This window comes from Amphibalanus amphitrite, unplaced genomic scaffold (genome assembly GCF_019059575.1).
Source record: "Amphibalanus amphitrite isolate SeventyFive unplaced genomic scaffold, NRLGWU_Aamphi_draft 000363F_arrow, whole genome shotgun sequence".
In the NCBI taxonomy this organism is placed as follows: Eukaryota; Metazoa; Arthropoda; class Thecostraca; order Balanomorpha; family Balanidae; genus Amphibalanus; species Amphibalanus amphitrite.
The window spans coordinates 254,710-272,992 of NW_024881857.1; the positions used below are offsets into that span (position 1 = coordinate 254,710).

General features: G+C 45.1%; 1 long non-coding RNA gene across 1 annotated transcript; it reads left to right on the plus strand.

Annotated features, from left to right (window-relative positions):
* Positions 1-2,814: 2,814 nt before the first annotated feature.
* On the plus strand, positions 2,815-4,767 carry LOC122389591. The gene is made up of 2 exons (XR_006258002.1): positions 2,815-3,172; positions 4,338-4,767. It is a non-coding gene; the product is annotated as an uncharacterized LOC122389591 (long non-coding RNA).
* Positions 4,768-18,283: the final 13,516 nt, after the last annotated feature.

Sequence of the window (18,283 nt, forward strand, 5' to 3'; positions counted from 1 at the left end):
AAAAGTGCGTTGTGTTACGTTTTTCCCGCAAATCTAAAAATCAGTCTGTTCCTATGTATACTATGGATGGAACTCCACTTCCTGTGTGCCGTTCACAACGCGATTTAGGTGTATTAGTTGATGTCTCGTTAAAGTTCCATGATCATATTGCTTCTGTGGCTCATAAGGCTTCTGGATTGTCTTATAATTTTGCTAAATCTACGGTATGTCGTTCTCGAGACTTTATGTTGTTTTTGCTTAAGACGCACATAAGACCTATACTGGAGTACGCTTCCTGTGTGTGGTGTACAGGCTTCATTGACGACATGCGTAGGCTTGAAGGCGTTCAGCGCAGATGGACAAAGCAGATAGAAGGCCTTGAGAATCTGACCTACTTGGAGAGGCTGAAGGAACTGGACCTATTCTCAGTGCAAGGGCGCCTTCTTCGTGCTGATCTCATTGAATACTGGAAAATTTTCCATGGGAAGAGTTCAATTGCCCCTGGGAATATGTTCGTTCAGCCTCTACATCGGGGAACGCGTGGACATAGTTTAAAGATTCATGTGTCGCGCACTCTATCTGACCTGCGTCAGCGCTCTTTCTCGCAACGTAGAGTCACTGTGTGGAACAGCCTGCCAGATGATGTCGTGACTTCAGTAGATGTATCCACATTTAAACGGCTGCTGGCCAGAACGTTAGGCGATCTGCTATATGATTATGTTTAGTTACACCTACTAGAACTGATAATGCTATTGTGATATAAATGTAAACACTCCGTATTGATGCATTATTCCTGTATTACACACTTAGGACACACATTTCCAGTTTTGGAGTTGAGTAGTTGTATTTACCGTCTTGTTCATCTTGAAAACTGGCGTGTCCCTTTGTACACGGGTTTCCTTCTACCTCATCCCTTGCCTGACCTGAGCTGCGAGGTGGAGGAAACCCCACCAGGTAAGAATACCAGGTAAGAATAATGGATTCATAAACCATCAGTGCCCTAAGACTTCCCCAAAATTAAAATCAGTCAGCACTTAGCAACATGCCCAATATGAGCTTTTATGTTTAATTTATGTTTAATACACATAAGCAATTAGTCTTGGGTAAATACTTGCGACAACTCAAGCTTGTTGCAGAGGCGGACGCGGTGACACTGACACTAAAATATTATTAATGCAGTGCTTGAGGCCAAAATTCAAACCTCTTATTAATTTTGATTACCTTATAGGTAGCTCTGGATTCATGAACAATATTTAGGTACGTCTGAGTGAAAATTTGAAATAAATCTGGAGAACTCATTGCAACACACACCTCTCACAACTCACCTCAGTCCTCAACCACCTCAACCTTCGCGAGGTTCGCTGATTATTAAAAACGGCTATCCTTGAGTTAGAGTCACAGACTATACAAATCGTGGGCGCACTTTATATTTCATATAATCCAATTAATCGGAATTTCGCAAATACCACATCCTATCACACGTGCAACGCCCACATCAACATGCAACAGGTGGATTTTGCCCGAGGCTGTTGTCCGTAAACAAGTCCTTGCTACGAAACTGGCGCACAATACATTTGGCTCTTTCCCGCCAAATGATGACGTCACATATGCTTCTGCTACATTTGGAAGCATTTTTACTTTACCTAGAAAATAGCATAATGCGGATTGGATGTATTGACATTGTACTGTAGGTTATTGGTAATAACTAATAGCCTATATACCTATGTTTCGATATGAGCTTGAAGTAGCATGCTGGCATCGGTAAGCTCTGAGTACTTCGTTTGCCAAAGCTCGATAGCTAGGATATCGCCGTTCGCATGAATCTGATGGCTCGAGAGTCTTGGGTGCATGCGCACGGATCGCGATCAAGCGATCGATCGACCTCCAGCTGACTATTGATTGCAGTTGAGTAGGTAGGTATACCTACCACTCTAATCAGTCCCTAGTGTCGTATCTACACTGAAAAAAATTTTTGCTCAGGCCAGGCATTACTCAGTAATAACTCATCAAGAAACTCAGTGAATACGATAGTGGTGCTCACTTAGGGGCTGATCTAACTCACATCACCAGAGTGACTTCGTTATGCGTGAGTTTTGAGTGCTTAGTTTTGTGAATTCGAAATGAGTCGAAAATGAGTTTTGCTTGGGCAAATCTAGTTTCCTGCGCAATGCATGAGTTCTCGCGAATTCACGTGCAGTTGTGCGTGAGGTACCTACCCCCGGCTTGAAGATGCGCGCATGCGCGGCAGGGTGAGTTTCCTGCGTGATGCGTGAGTTCGCGTGATGAGTATTATAGCCGTTGCGTTCGAAAACCGCGGCGCGCGCTTCAGTCCGTTGTGGCGCGGTCGACTCGCGTAGTTCACGTTGAATTGTTGAGGCTATTGTGAAATTGTGCAGGAGAGTGCAGGAGCGGGGAAGGCGTGCAGCGAAGGATGGGTAAGTTATCTGTGAAGAACTCGGTGATTGTCGATGAAGCTTTTATCAATCGCATGCGCCGCGGAGAACAGGGAGGTGAACTGATGGACCAGCAGACATTCCCCGCCGGCGTCAGGAGGTCGGTGCCAACCGTGAACGGCGGAGCAGATCGATCGAGAAACTGAGGGATACCTAACCGGCATATGTAGTTCGAGAAAGAAGAGGTGAGTATGTTATCTTTAAATAAAAAACCATGTTTGTGGGATAATGTTGTCCTTATCCTAAAAGAACGTTCATTTGACCCTTTTTACTTCTTTAAACAAGAGCTCCGTCACGACCCGATGTTTTTTTTTGGGGGGGGGGGGCGAAGGTTGTTTGAAGTCGATTCTTTCCATGCAGCACCGATAGGCACAATGTTAAAAATGTAAAATATTGGGGGACACGTCCCCCGTACCCCCCCCCCCCCCCGGTGGTGGAGCCCATGGTCTTAATTCCGCTCGCTGAACCGTTTAAGATTCTTTTGTCTCGTTTGTGCTTATTATTTTTCCGACTGTTATTATTTTTTCCGACTGTTTTTTAATGCCTACACACATATTTATTTTCGTACACTATTCGATTTCAGCAAGCATTTTCAACCTTTCTTACAGTTCTGGCGCGAGTTCGACCGGGTGGTGAGTTGCTCAGCCGGCTCGAAGCCGGCACTAACCACTACGAGGCCTCGATGCAGCGGCTGAAATCATGGCTAAGCCGAGCTCAGGCGGCATGCTTCAGCACAAAAGGTTTGTGTTTCATTATCTGTACATTTTTACACATTAAAAAAGGAAAAGCAACGTAACTAGCAATAAAGTATGTGAACTTGCTTCAATATTATACATGCATCAATACAAACATTAATTGCGTGTATCATTTGTAAATGTACATTAACTGATGAAGATTATTATTATCATACACTGTGATTATTATTAACATTTAACAATATATTATATATGTATAATATCAATGGTCGCTGACGATCGCACCGTTCGCAACGTGCCATTGAAACCGTTCGATATTTTTGTCATTTTTGCTCAGGGAATTCACCGCTCGATTTCACACCAGTTTGAGGTAAAATGTCAAAAAAATATCGAACGGATTTCATTTTATAGCGTTTTTGATACTTTCCCATGTCTCAAGTGTCAACCTTACGGCATGTATAAAATATATTTGCTAGTGCAATAAAACACCTCATATGTGTTCAGCTTGACGGTTTGCATCGACTGATATGCAACATGACCTGGTCAGGTCAACCTGAGGTCAAGTTTTTAAAATGGCCTTTCAAGGTCTAATTATAGTTCATTCGTCCCGACGAGAGGAACACTATGCTAACGGCAAAATACAATATGTAAATGTGACTCTTGAGTGGAAAGTATTACAGAAAATATTTTCGTAAAAACGGCTTTTTTAGAGTTTTTGCTCTCTGGAGCCTTAATTGTTGACCTGAGGTCAAATCTGAGATCAAACGCCAGCAAAAAAAAAACGTCGAAAGGACTTTTGACTGTATTTTTCCGCGGGCAGCTCTTTTGGTTCCGAGTTAAGCACCAGTTTTTCGAAAATATTGAAATAAGCAAAATTCGGCCTTTCCTGACCTCTGGTGACCTGGCACTTGACTTGACCTTAAAAATTACCCAAGTATTTCCTTAAATATCTTTTATGCTTTTTCAAATGCCGCTTACTGCGTGTCGCTACGCGGCCCAACAGCCGAGTTAGAAGAGGGGACGTGAAGACGACCCCCTCCCCCCCCCCCCAGTACATCACGGTAAACTCAGAGCACCAGCACGGCGCGGTTTAACATTAATTTTGAGCTGAAGTAACTTGATAACTTTTGATATTTCAATCAACTTGCATGCCCTATAACTTCCGTTTCTCTTACTGGCAAAAGAAATCTGACTTTTATTGTGTTTTCAGGGAACGGCCCATTGAGCCTCCTCTGCATCTTGGCGGAGAAGGCGTGAGTGGTGGCGTACACGGGTGACGAAAATTTGGATCACCCCCATCATAACAAGTCCGAAGGAAACGAACGGTGCCGGCTCATCGTGGAGCGAACGGAAGTCTTGTGGGGGTTCATGGTTTGGAAGGTAGTCTTTTGCTGTTGGCGACGGCGCACTTTGTGCTCAATCAACAAACGGCGCACAAAGTGCGAAACACGCTGTGGTTTGTGTGTACCTATCCATGTGCTCCACACACCATTCAATGCTGAGCGCCAGCCATCTGTAGCCGCGAAGACAGGTCGAGAAGCTGGCAAAAGAGTGAAGCTGAGCTGACGTGGAGTCGATCCCTCCCCCGACGCAGTTTGGTGTGTGTCAGAATTGAAATACAGCGCAATGCGACCGTTTCTACAAACATATATTTCTTGTAAGGGCTGGGGCGAATAGTGCAAGACTAGACGTTGGTCGGGCATGGTATAATACAGATATGTATGCTGGTTTTGGGCAATGATTCGTTATATATTGGCCAATCCCAATATATAGACTAGCTGCCTGGTAGTGGCTGTTGTATCAGCATCATGCATGCATATTGCATAATGCTGATGCGGCAGCTGTTATCATGGGCGGCGAGCCTATTAAATGGTGCCATTCTTCAAAAAAGAAGAACGACGCAGTTGCACGTGCTCTGGAAGTGGTGCAACATTAGCTAGAGATGCGCACCGGTCAGATTCGGATTCAGCGGTCATTTTTGTCCCAGAAACCACCCTTTGCTAAGCTCTACCCAATTTTGCGTTATTCGGCCCAAAATTGGGCCTCCTTCCCCTGACTATATACATTGGCTTGAGCCAATATAAAACGAATCAGATCAGCCGTTTCAGGCGGCGCCTGAGTAACACCCGAGTATCGTATGAGTTATCGATGTGAGTACGTCCTGAGTCAGGGGCGGATCCAGAAAATCTCCAAGGGAGGGGCCATTAGAAACCAGGAGGCCCCCCCCCCCATAATCCCACCTGTTGGAGGCCCCATCTTCCCACTTGTTGGGCCCCCCCCCCCCCCCAAAAAAAAACTGCGTCTATTGAGCTTATCTAGCTGTTCAGGCAACATCTCAACATCTGTGCAGGCTTGGAGGCCCTCTGTGCAGGTTAGGAGGCCCTGTAAAAGTGGTCATCTCTGTGAGTATAAGAGACCTCCAAGTTATGAAAAGCTTTACCAATCTTCTAACAAAGAAGTCTTCTCAGCTAGTCTTCTAAGAAATAACTAAGTGGGTAGGTTAAAAAAAACTCATCGGATTTCGGCCACTTTATTTTCAGGAGGCCCCCTTTTCAGCTTTTTAACTTTTTAACTTTTTATTTTATTTTTGAAAAAAATCGGCCAAGGGGGGGGCCATGGCCCCCATGGCCCCCCCCTTGTATCCGCGCCTGTCCTGAGTACAGCCCTAGTTTTCACTGAATAACCGATGAGTTCCACCTGAGTTATGGCCGTACTACCACCTGAGTTATACATTAGTACCAGCTGAGTTACATGTGAGTTACTTCCTAGTTTTTCATGAGTAATGACTTACTATTACCTGAGTTTTGCCTGAGTTGTCTGAGTAGGACATGAGTTACGCATGAGTACTTAATGAGTTTTATCTGAGTTTTACCATCGGACAAAATGGCAACTCACTTTGTTACTCACATGCTACTCACTTGCAATGAGTTTTGCCCGAGTTTTACCTGCGTTCCGCCCTGAGTTTTACCTGAGTACGCGGATTTAGAGTGAGTTTTACCATTGGACAAAATGGCAACTCAGTCATTACTCAGAAAAGTGAGTAAAAAATTTTTTCAGTGTACGTCCTCGACGTCAAGGCCTCGTCTAACATGTTAACTGGGGGGGCCAAACCCCCGCAGTCATCGACCTGGCCCCCCCCCCCAGTCAGGGCAAAAAGTCCCTACTGGGGGGGGCCGGCAATAGTCAAAAGGCAAACGAATTTTTATTTCGCGGCGTCAGTGCACATAAAAACAAATGCGTAAACGAAACAATGCAATGTGACCACATTGAAATACCCCATTACCTAGGGCTGTTATGTGTTTATTTTGTTTACCTAAACCTTTTTTTCGCTCAGCAATACGTTACATTTCGTCTTTTCAGGCGACCAACTCCGTGTCCTGGATATTCTTTTTTCATTAATTTTGTCCGAACCTTTTGAATGGAAGGATTCACAAGTACAGAGCCCCCGCCAAGTTGGCCGGCCTGCCCTCTACCCTCCGATCGCGCAATTCGTGATCTATGACAGAATTTAGAGCCCAAAGTTTAACGTATGCACATAGCCGCGCACGGCCGGTCCCATCACTGACTTCGAATGGCTACGGCCTGCCACCAACCGTAACCACGCCAGGAGGCTCATAAAGATCGTGCGATGTCGCGCTTCGAACCTGGACTGTTATAACCGGGACGCGTGCCCTCACCACGCGGAGTCCAAGGCTCTACCGGCAAAAATTTCTCCTTTAGGTATCAATCTGTTGTTTCTGTCCTCGCCCCTCGGGGCGTCAATCTCTTGTTTTTGCCTATCGTCGTCCTCGCTAGCGGCGTCCAACTTCTGGCTGGACGGTCACCGGTGTGCGGCTAGAGTAGCTCCTAATCGTAATGAAGCAGGCTCCCGTTCTGAGTGGTCAAACGTAGGCGCAGATGCCAGATTGGTGGTCTGTCTGTGGGGACGGGAACTCTGACAGCTCTCGATTATCTTAAGAAGTCGGCATGGAGTCCTGGAGGGCAAATGCCAGCCACTTCGTGTCCCAACTCCCAACTGGCCTCAAAGCACTACTATCTTCATTTTTGTTTAGTTTATAGCCTCTGACGAGTGACGACCTTAAGGTTGTGTCGAAGATCCACGGCGATTACGGAGAATCCACCTGAGAAGACATCAGTCTCCATGTTGATACACAGGCATTACACTGGTCTGAGGGGGCCCTATAGTGGGAAAATACGGTCTCCACTCAGATTGACCCTTAAAGCCTGGTATGGATCATATAAAACCAGTGTGGGCTACCTACCATAGAGGCCGACGTAGGTCCAGAAGCTGACATTAGCCCTCAGAGATCGGCATCGAGCGCTCAGAGGGACCCATCAGAAACCGATGTGGTTCATAAAAAAATGCGTATGGGCCCTCGACATAAGGCTCGGCATGCAAATTCCTTAGACACGGCTGACGGCACTGCCACTCAAACACACGCTCAACAACGAGAAGTGTGATTATTATTGTCTGATGAGGCAATGTGAGGAGGCTATAAACTAATATACAAGCATGGGTCGGATGGCCTACTATTTTTTTTAGTTTAAAAAAATATATTCATGGTGTCAGGGCTGTGATGAAAAATAAGTGGTCTAAATCCGGTGAGAAAACAGGTTTGGCTCCTTTGGTACCCTAGGTTTGGCTCCTTCAGTCTCTGGCCCCCCCAGTGAAAATTCCTTAGACGAGGCCCTGCTCGACGTCGTACAAACTGAGCCGTTCTTGGGAATGAAATATAAAACGCTTCCTGGGTCCTGGCCCCTAAGCGCGAAGCGTGCTAAGTGACTGCAGCCAGTTTCCAATTTTATCCGAGTTGCTGGGTTTCCCATGCTGCCGCCTGCCTGTTTACGTCGTTGTAACTTCTGTCGACACCGATAACTATCGAATATTTCATGTAAGATGATATTAATGATTGCATGCAATGGGTAGATATTTATGTTATTAAGCAGCGTCGAGAGACGTGACAGTCTGCCTCTAACGTTCACTGCGATCATTGCAAATTAACTTCACTACATTGAGATAATTTTGGTTTTGGTGATTACCATTCAGCATGCAAGCCATTTGTGAAACGGTCGAAGGTAAAAACTAGAGCCGACTTGCCTGACTTGAGTATGGGTTGTAGGTACTGCGCTAGCGTTAAATTGGCCTGGAGTCAGCACATTTGAAGAGCCGTCAAGCTCGAGAAAACACGAGACAGCTACTCAGATTTATAGGCATAGGAATTCGGCAGATTAAAGAGAAATACGTATATAGGCATGCGTATTTCTTTTTTACGTTTACCCATTATTACCTATAATGGGTAGGTAAACGTAAAACGCTGAAGCTGCCCATGCAGCGTAAAAACCGTTTAACGTTGCGCCACGTTTTTTTTACCAATGCCTTTAAATGAGAATTGTATGGCGTGTTGGTAGGTATGTGAGAGTCAGCAGGTATTCGAAGAGTCGGTATGTGAGCGAAACGAACACGATATTAATGAGACTACTTATGGGTTTATATAGGAAATTGGCAGATTGATGAGCATTACGTATGGGTAAACGTAAAAACGGTTAACGTACCTACAGTGTAAAATTCGTTAAACGTTCACTGAAAACACTTTGGAAGAACGTTAAGAACGTACAGGGGTATTTAGACCCCTGTGGGGTAAAATGTTATGCCACCGTTTTTCAGAACCCCCATGGTTCTTCACGTAGACGGCTTTGCATTCTCATGAAAAGAATCCACACGATTCTTCCAAAGACTCTTATGAGGTTTAGGGTTTATAATAAGAGCGTTCCTAGCACCTAGATAAGAACCCCAAAGGGTCTGTGAAGAAGTCCCTGAGGTTTATAGGGAAACCACCCTGTGTTCTGAATATCGGTTGTAGAACCCTTTCAGTTCTATTGCAATACCGCAAAATCCCCGTTCATTCGTCTATTGAACCTCTCATGCATGGCTATCGACCTGCGCCGTCACATCTGCTGCGCAAACACAGTATTTGATACACCTTAAAATGTATTACATTCCTCTTTACTCTGAGCAATCAGCCTGCAAGTCTCCAGTCAGGAACAACCAGCCCGCAACCAGCCCATGCGATCAGCCCGCAACCAGCCCGCATTCAGCTTGCGATCAGCCCATGCAAGAACGCTTTCCCCTCGGCCTTGTCACTTGCCTTACACATCCAAGCCAAAGAACTCCAGAGCCTTTCGGGCATGTTTACTTATTCAGGTTGATTCCTTCACGCTCAGGGTTGCTTTCTGCACAAATATGAACACATTTTTAGCTTTAGCAAGTGGATGTTTTCCCAAACACAGCATGCGCTATCGCCCATGTCAGCAGCCGGGTGGCGATATCGCATTCTCCCAAATCACATACAGTTTCTCCTTCCACCACCAGCCTCAAGCCAGCGTTTTCGACGATGTCGACGTCTCCGCGCCCCAGGACGCTCTCCTCAGACTCCAGGGCCTCAATCAGAGCGGAGATGGCCTCGTCCCCTAGAATGAAGAGTCGGGCGGATGCGTTATTCAACAGGCAGGGAGTAAAGAAACTTAGATTGACTTCAGAGACCATGAGCCTACTCCAAAAATAAAATAATGCACTTAACATATAAAGTGCAGCTAAATAAAATATTGCACTAATCAGCAAGAACTTATGTTTATTAAAATCAGCCAAATTTATACCTAAATCACTTGACCCCAAAATGGCAAGCTGATTCTATTCCTGATTTATCTTCATTTGGAAGATTTGTCTAAATACCACATGCATAATTTAAGCTATGGGGCATTTATACAACATATAAATACTTACTGCATTGATTGGTCTTGCATATGAGTTTTCTTCATCCAATGCATTCATCCATGCATTTGAAGAGCGTTGTGATATTGCTTATCATTGTCAATCACAAGTAATATAAATAATACACAACACTTGACAAGCCAAAAATTAACCTTATTTCAGTTCTTCAATATTCGATTACTTGCCATTCACCCAATCTTGCACCAGCCGCTCGTCACTGCACAAAGCGTGATACAACGCGATGGTATATAGGGCCTTGAACGCGATCGAAAAATGGCGATCGCTTCCGGTGGACGCTAGAACGTGGTACCGCGGGCGTGGTCTTGATGAAAGCCATTACACTGATTAAACCACAACCCCTTCTTCCTAAACCCGATGCTAGTTCGTGCAAAACCTTCAAAAGGTTTATCTTTCGCGCGCTTTGTGTGACGTAATATCACGTGACTAGGGAGAACGAAGAAGAACCGGTGTTGGTCGAGTTGAAGCCCCCTGGGGCCGCTAAGACTGCACGCGAAGAAGCAGCACGTGTCTTCGGTCTATGTGAACCACTGTGTGTGTTCTTCATGAACCAGACGTTCTGCTTCGCCTCTAAGCCAGTTTACCCTAATACCCAAAAAACCTAAGTGTGGAATATTTTAAGATGCTTTTGCATTACGTTCTTTCAACTTGTTTTCAGTGTTGCATTACCTGAAAAACAAGTGTTTTCAAACGAAAATTGGCTAGGCGTATGAAAATTAGCGGGTAGGCACAGGACGGAATTATTTCATAATGATGTTTTATTGTTCAACGAGCCCGATTTGAGCGAAGTGTGTCGTTGATCCAGGAGGCGCCAGCTAAAAAATGGACGCACGTGCCGAAACAACGCCCAATCACGGAATATATAGTCTACGACATGGAATGGACAAGATCGAGATTTCCTGTAACTGCCGAGTTTTTGGCGACCTGATGATTTAGTCGTGCGGATTCGCTGTGGTTACTTCCTTTACGAGGATGAAAGTATATGTATGTAGTTGCCAGACCTATAACTAATATGGGAAGGTGGGGCATAACGGGTTACCGGGGCAATATGAGAAGGTGCATTTTATTCTAATCAGGTGTTGCTGTCTGGAATCACTTCTGACAATTTAAGCTTCGCTCGTTTGCCGCCCTTTTCCGGTGGACGCCGGCGGGAGGCGGCGTTGCTGAGCATGGTGGGTAAGGTTTTTTTCATGGTGCTGATGTATTTTTCAACATTCGTTTGGTAACTTCCTAGGTGAAAATCCGTTCGAGTAGGTTTGTCATAGTCAGTGAAAGCAATGACTCTCGTCCTAGCCAACCTTTCGCTGCGATAGAAAGTTGCCGGCTGTTTTGATAAACATGAACGATCCTGCTCTATTGCCAATGTCCTTCGGGGGTTAAAACGGGTTTCCGGTATAGAGGCGATATGGGGCGGTGAATTTTACCACTTTTTACCACATTTACCCCATTTACGTGCCCAGAAGTGCTTTTTTGTTACAGTTAAAACTAGTTGCCTTTATTGGCCCACTCACGTTTCATAAATGCATTTAGAGGAGGGGTTGTGTTAAACGTTTCAAACGTTGTCATAATGTTTCTTCATTATAAGTTTCTTCATTACACAGGCACCGTGTATGTGCCTAATATATATTTTTGCTGAGATAAACTCTTTCATTTTCAGTAGCTTGGATCTTGGTTTAAGCGGCGAGTGCACAGGAACGTGCACCCAGCAGCCTGACACAAGTCCCAGATTTTCACCACGTCTTTTATCGTTTGTCGCAGTCCTCGAATGGAGTCGATGCTGGCGCCGCCACCGACCGTCCACCACTGCAGCCAGGCGTCGCTCTCCTGAAGAAACTGCATGTGTTCTCCCGCCGTTGCTGGATGGAGGCTGGATATCGCGCGTCGCTTTGAGCAGGGGTCGAACCGGGCGGAAGAGTTTAGCACATCGAGCAGGTCGTTGAGGCGCAGCAGGAGAGTAGCAGTCGGGAGTGCAGTGCGCGGGAGCTTGCCGTGGGTCGACTCGCATGCAATGTGATTGCTGCTGCTACTGTCCGGCTCATCACCTGTAGGGCATAGCTGACTTTTATTTTTCAAAGCTGTTTGGCCTGATGTGTTTCTGGCTTAGTTTTGGAGCAGCCCGTGAGAAAGAAGCGCATTCCAGTGCGTAGAGTGTTTCTAAATGACTCCAAGAGGCTACTTCACCGTCTACTTCAATATCGTATAATTTCATTAATGCATTTCGTATGCATTTGAAGATGTGAGGCACGTCATACAGAGCAGCAACCTCGTGCCCGTCCACGGTGAACAAGCCGGTTTCCGCAGCTCCGAGCAGTCTGTAGGTCGCCTGGTTGTTCTTTGACATGTCACAAGTTGTAGCTAGCACAGTGAATCCCGCTATTGTTGTTACACGTTGGACACACTGTGTTAACAGCTGCTGCTGCACAACGGCCTTGGTCGTTCCGGAACTCAGAAAGAAACCGATGGGCTGTTTCCAGCGTTTGGTGACACTGACGCCCTGCACCATCATGACCAAGGCGTGGTCGGCGCAGGCATTGGCGCGGCAGAGAGAGAGAGCCATGATCAATGAAGCCGTCGATGACGTCATCACCCCGCTGGTAGGCCAACCTTGGTTTCAGCTGCATTTCGTCGAACGAAATGATGCACAGCTTGTCCTTGGCACTTGCTCCGACGAACTTCTCTAGTTATGAGAGCCAAGATAGCGTCATGAAAGCCAGGTCGCATCTGTATTTTTTCCATCTTCCTCCGCAGAGTTCGAGGATGGGGAAGGACGTACCGTTCTTGTAGGAACCGATATGCCCTGGGACCAAGGCCATATATAATCCTGGGACCCTGAAAGTAGAGCGCGAGTGCTCGCACTTCCTCATCTTCATCAAATTTTAGACGAATTTCATCGAATTTCATTTAATTTTAGACCAATGTTAAAACTCTAATGCAATGAATATGTATAAATGCTGCCGTAACAATGTGTGCTAAAAGTTTCCAATAAAATATACGGTTACCATTTCAAAGTCACAGTCACAACTTGGCCCTTGAAGACGAATCATTCGACGATTGTTAAGAAAAAATGTATGAAATCTTAAGATAATATATGAAAATGTAAACCCACGTGAAAAGAAATTCATCCGCATCCTCCGGATCTCCGGATATTCATCCGGCAAAATCCTTGATTTTTGGTTACACACGTGGCAATGCTAATCGAAGCTCCTGTCCATTCCATCGTGGCCCAATACAAAGTAGGTAAAGCCAAGGCCCTAAATATACAGGTTAGTCGGGGGTGACGTCAGCATTGCGACACTAGATTCTGGTATATATACCATAAAAAATCTAGTTTTAAACTAGGGAAAACCGGTTCTGCCTTACCAAAGATTCTTGTCTTCCTATTTATGATTATTAAAGTATTAAGTTAAATTTTATAACATTTTCACAGCATATTTTGAAGTTTCAAGGAACAAATATATGCAAATATGTGTAATCTGGTATTCGATTGAAATGATACTAATGAAATAAGCCAACTATGCCAGATGTCAGCGTAACCTGCGCTGTTGATACATTTGTGGTTTCCAAACAAAGTTTTAAAATGTCAATGAATTCAAATTGGAATGGCAAAAGAGCTAGGTGCCTAACGGTTTGGGCTGCTCCTGACTGTATTTACGAATTTGCATCTTGTTTGATTGTAACTATGTTATGGAAATCTCTAACTTGTCCTTAGGTATTGATTGTTTGCATGGAAAGTGATAGTTTTGTCAAATTGTAGGTCCTAACCATCGAAACCGTCCTTTCATTGTAACCACGGTTTTCCTACAAGTTATAGCAATATTTTCCAGGAAAAAATCACCTAGTTAATAAGTATGGGCTGGTACCTACCTAAAACCTAAATTTTCAAATGATATATCATGTCCCGCACTGGTTACATTAACAAGATTCATGCTTCAAATTATGGCAGATAGGTAGCTTGACTACCTATATAGTATATGTTCTGTTCAGGGATGATGAAATCCTGCCAGTATGATTTAAGACCTCATTACCCAGTCTGCAAAATGTGGCAATGAGCTAAATGAGATTTTCGGGGCAGACAAAATTCTGCTCCAAATCAGAATGCTTAGACCTGGGGCAGCGCAATTCCTGCCCTAATAATGAGAATGATCAAATGCTATAATGATTTGGGAGGTGGTGGGAAGCTGAGGAAAGCATTTCTGTTCCAGTTTTCAACTTCTGCCCGAGGTTTTCCAGTTTCTGCCCCAATATTCCTCAAACCTTCCCCAATTTCTGCCCCAATCCATGATGTCTGCCTCGACAAAATCTTGACGAAACCTGCCATGTATTGCAGACTGGCTCATTACTGTATTAAATTTGACGTTATCACGATCATGTTAACATGTTAACATGATCTTTTCCTCTTTCCTTCTTCCAGAAAAGTGCATCTAGTAATTGGCCTGGCTAGTGCACAAGCAAAATCAAGATGGGTTACTGTTTGGTACCAGAATGTACCAGCGGTAACCGAAGGAAAGAACAAGATTCAAATGTGATCCTTCACAGAATCCCAAGAGATGCTGAAAGAGCTGTGAAGTGGGTTCAAGCCTGCAAACGAGAAAATTTGCTCAACCCCCAAAAGAGCTTTGTCTGTTCAAAACACTTCACTTCAGATGACTATGAACGCGACCTACAGTTTGAACTACTACATCCAGATGTCGATCCCATTCAAAATATGAAGAGAAAACTGAAGCTATCGGCAGTCCCGTCAAAAGAAATTCCAAAGACACCAGCGTCCACCTTGCGGCAAAGTGGCACTCTAGCACAGAAGAGGAGGAGAGAAGAGGCCATCGACCAGGCTCTGTCTGAAGACTATTCTGCTGAACCGGAAAGGTAAAATACCTACTCTCTTGCATAATCATCAGAAACATTGAATGCTAATTATAACATTTTAGTGGGTAGAGTATACCTACTGTACTGCTAGTCTAGGTGACTAACAATTTATCAAACAATGAAAATGCACTACTTTTATCATCACCATATCAAATGGAGTTAGCATAATGAATGTGTCCTTGTCTTCCCTTTGACATTAATCCTTTCATCTGATTTTCTGGTATCAGTTTTATATAGGATATTAACTAATTCCTGCCTCATAGTGGCTGGAAATAAAATCATGTCACCTCTATCATATTCCAACAGGTATCTCTATAACCATGTCTGCTTCCTTTCCTCATGTCCAGTCCTGTGCCTGGCCCATCCTCTGGCCCACCTGTCATCTCTCCTGAGGAGGCCATGGCGCTCCAAAGAAAGATAGAGGAGTTGGAGAAGGCTCTGAAGCTGCAATCGGAAGAGGCAAGGAAGAAAGCAGGAGAGGCAGAAAACTACCGGACCAAACTCCAGGGCATTTTCACTGATCAGCAGGTACCTTCTTCCCTATATCCCATTTCCCTTTTCCAATGACCTCCTAGCATTTCTTTTCATAACTGATAGAAATGCTGTTCCCCGGTGGCTCGGAGCTGCAGGATCAAAGTCAAATTTAGGTAGGTAGTCTAAAGTAAAAAATATGTAGTTCAGGTCATGTGACCATGTCATGTTTGCTCGTTCAGTCAAAGGCATTAACAAGAAGATTGATGCTTTCCATAAAGGCTAAAACATATAGTATCAAGTGCTGGTCTATATCATCGGGCTGCATATAGCTATAGGTAGGTACCGTATCCCTCCTGACTCCTTTGTACGCTGTGATTAGATCGCATCGTCTTGACCATTTGGTTAAACCGCCTTGTCCGCGGGCTGATTAAAACATTTTCCTTGTAAAGTATGAACCAGAAGTTTTCATTTGTTGCATCGCTTGTTTTACAGATCGACTTCCTGCTGCATGACAACCGTCCGTGCCCGTGGGATGAAGAAAGTGTCCTCAGAGCCCTGGACATTCGGACACGTTTGTCCATAAAGCAGTATGAGTATCTGCGCAACATTGGCTTTCCTTTGCCGGGGCGTTCTACGCTGCAGTCATGGATGAAGAACTTCGTTGTGAAGCCGGGCGACGCTACCTGTGCCACTCGCATGCTGACGCAGCTGCTGGACGGCAAGCCTGACATGGATCGTGCCTGCATTCTCATGTTCGACGAAATGAAGGTACGATGATGCTTAAGGTTATACGCAAGGCAAGTGTTACGTCACTTTCGCTGTGGAGACCGCAATCAGCTGCGGGGCACAACCGCCTAAAAATTATATAGCAAAACCCATAGTCAAATATTTTGATATAGTAATAGTTATCTTTGGATATCACCGTACATTCGTTATATGGTACAATGCACCAGATTTAAATCAGTTGATGTCGTGTACGTGTTGGTAGTTCAGTTCAAGGCACTACTATGTAATTTGATGTTCTACCATATTATATGTGTAATTAAAGATCTGTTCCGCATACGAGTAAGAGCCATATCGCGTAGATTAGGCGTCATAGCGTTGATACCCGGACACCAGCATACACAGAGTACCTAGCTGAGAAGTGTATTGACAGGGTAAAACTGGCGGTTGTTTCAGGTCAGCGGTATAGTCTCGTACGACAACACCGCGGATCAAGTGATGGGCCCCAACGCGTACATGCAACAGGTCATAGTAAGATCGTTGTTCGGGAAGTGGCGGCTCCCCCTCTACTATGACTTTGATGCGCCGATGACCAAAGACCTGTTGGAAGAACTCATCATCATGGTGGAAGCAGGCGGCGGCAACGTCGTGGCTGCAGTCTCGGATCTTGGAGGATCAAACAGGGGACTCTGGACGGAGTTGGAGATCGACTGTGACGGCGCAACGCACCTGCCCAACCCAGTGGACCCTTCGCGGTAAGAACTGATAACGTATTGAAAGGATAACTGGTAAAAGTGAACCGATGATTATGCACTCTTGAAGGGATGGCTTAACTTTCGAAAAAATATTGATTATTTATCAGGGCCGGAATAGTTCGTGAACTTTTGGTAATTTACAGTTCAAAGTTCATTTGACTTTGGCTTCAGTTCAGTTCAGTTCAATTCACTGCCTCAGAAGCGCTTTGAAAGTTCAGTTCAGTTCAATCTGTTCCCCGAAAGAGCTAAAATTCATTCAGTTTCAGTTAATTCAGTTAATTCAGTTAAAAAATAATTCAGTTCAGTTCAGTTCACAGTTTGCAAAGTTCAGTTCACGAACTGTTCCGGCCCTGATCATAATATCTAGAGCCTTCTCTTGAGTCCTGATCCTGAGAGTAGTCAGCAGCAGTCAGCCCGTCAGCAAGCGTCATGAAGCGTCACCGTCGCCCCAATGGTTCCGGTTGGCTCGCTCATAATGTCGTCTAGCCTACCGCGGCGTCTGACGGGTGGTGTACCTACCTAACAACATGATGTCCCTCTTTTCAGCAAAATATGGGTCTTCGCGGACACGCCGCACCTGCTCAAGCTGTTGCGCAATCATGTGCTTGATGACGGCATCACTCTTCCCAACGGAGGACTGGTTGACAAACAGCTGCTGGCGCAAGTTCTTGCCATAGACGAAGGACGAGACTACAGGATCTTGCCGAAGCTAAACGTCGACACTCACCTCGAGGTATGTTAACAACTAAAAACTTAAAAAGCTAATAAACGGCTTACATTTAACAAGCGATAAAACCACTGTTATAACTTATACTACATAGTACATACCTATGAAATGCCTAAACAGAAAAGTTCGCGCTAGGTTATCAGAACTTCCCACGGCAGCCCGTGACGGGTGATACGGTGGCGGCCCCGAGGCTCGGTGTGGCCGGCCAGCCTCGCTTACAATGCAACTTGCATGGTCCTGGTCATTTTAATCAGTGCCGGAGCTGGAGCCGGAATGCCTATTTGGAGCCGAATCTGACTCAGATGTAAACGGCTCCGTATCCCTGCTTCTAACGTATCCACAGGGCTTTGAACCGCGCCGAGTTGTTACCCCGATCGTAACATGTTGACTGTTGGGCCGGATAGATTCATGGTCCTCTACTACGGCCCCTGGACGTATTTCACAACATGCTTATGTGTTTGGAAAGCGGTCGTCTTTGTTGAGTACCATACTCATTTCTGCCCAGAGCTCCACTGCTATAGATATCCAATTCCATTCATGGAGGGGTGTAACGACACGTGACACGCGCCTTTAACGATATTTTTTGGAAATTATATCCAGTGGCGCAGCCTGAACTTTGGTGGTGAGGGTGACATGTGTCATGAATTGGCCCCCTAGCGGAGTGGACCCCTCCCAAAAATGAAAACTCATTGTTTTTGGCCACTTTATTCTCGGAGAACCCCTCAAATTGCACTTTGAACCATAAAATATGATAAAAAAAGGCGCGTTTTAGCACGAAATTGGACCCCCGTGATCAGAAATGGGATGACATGTTACCCCTGTCACCC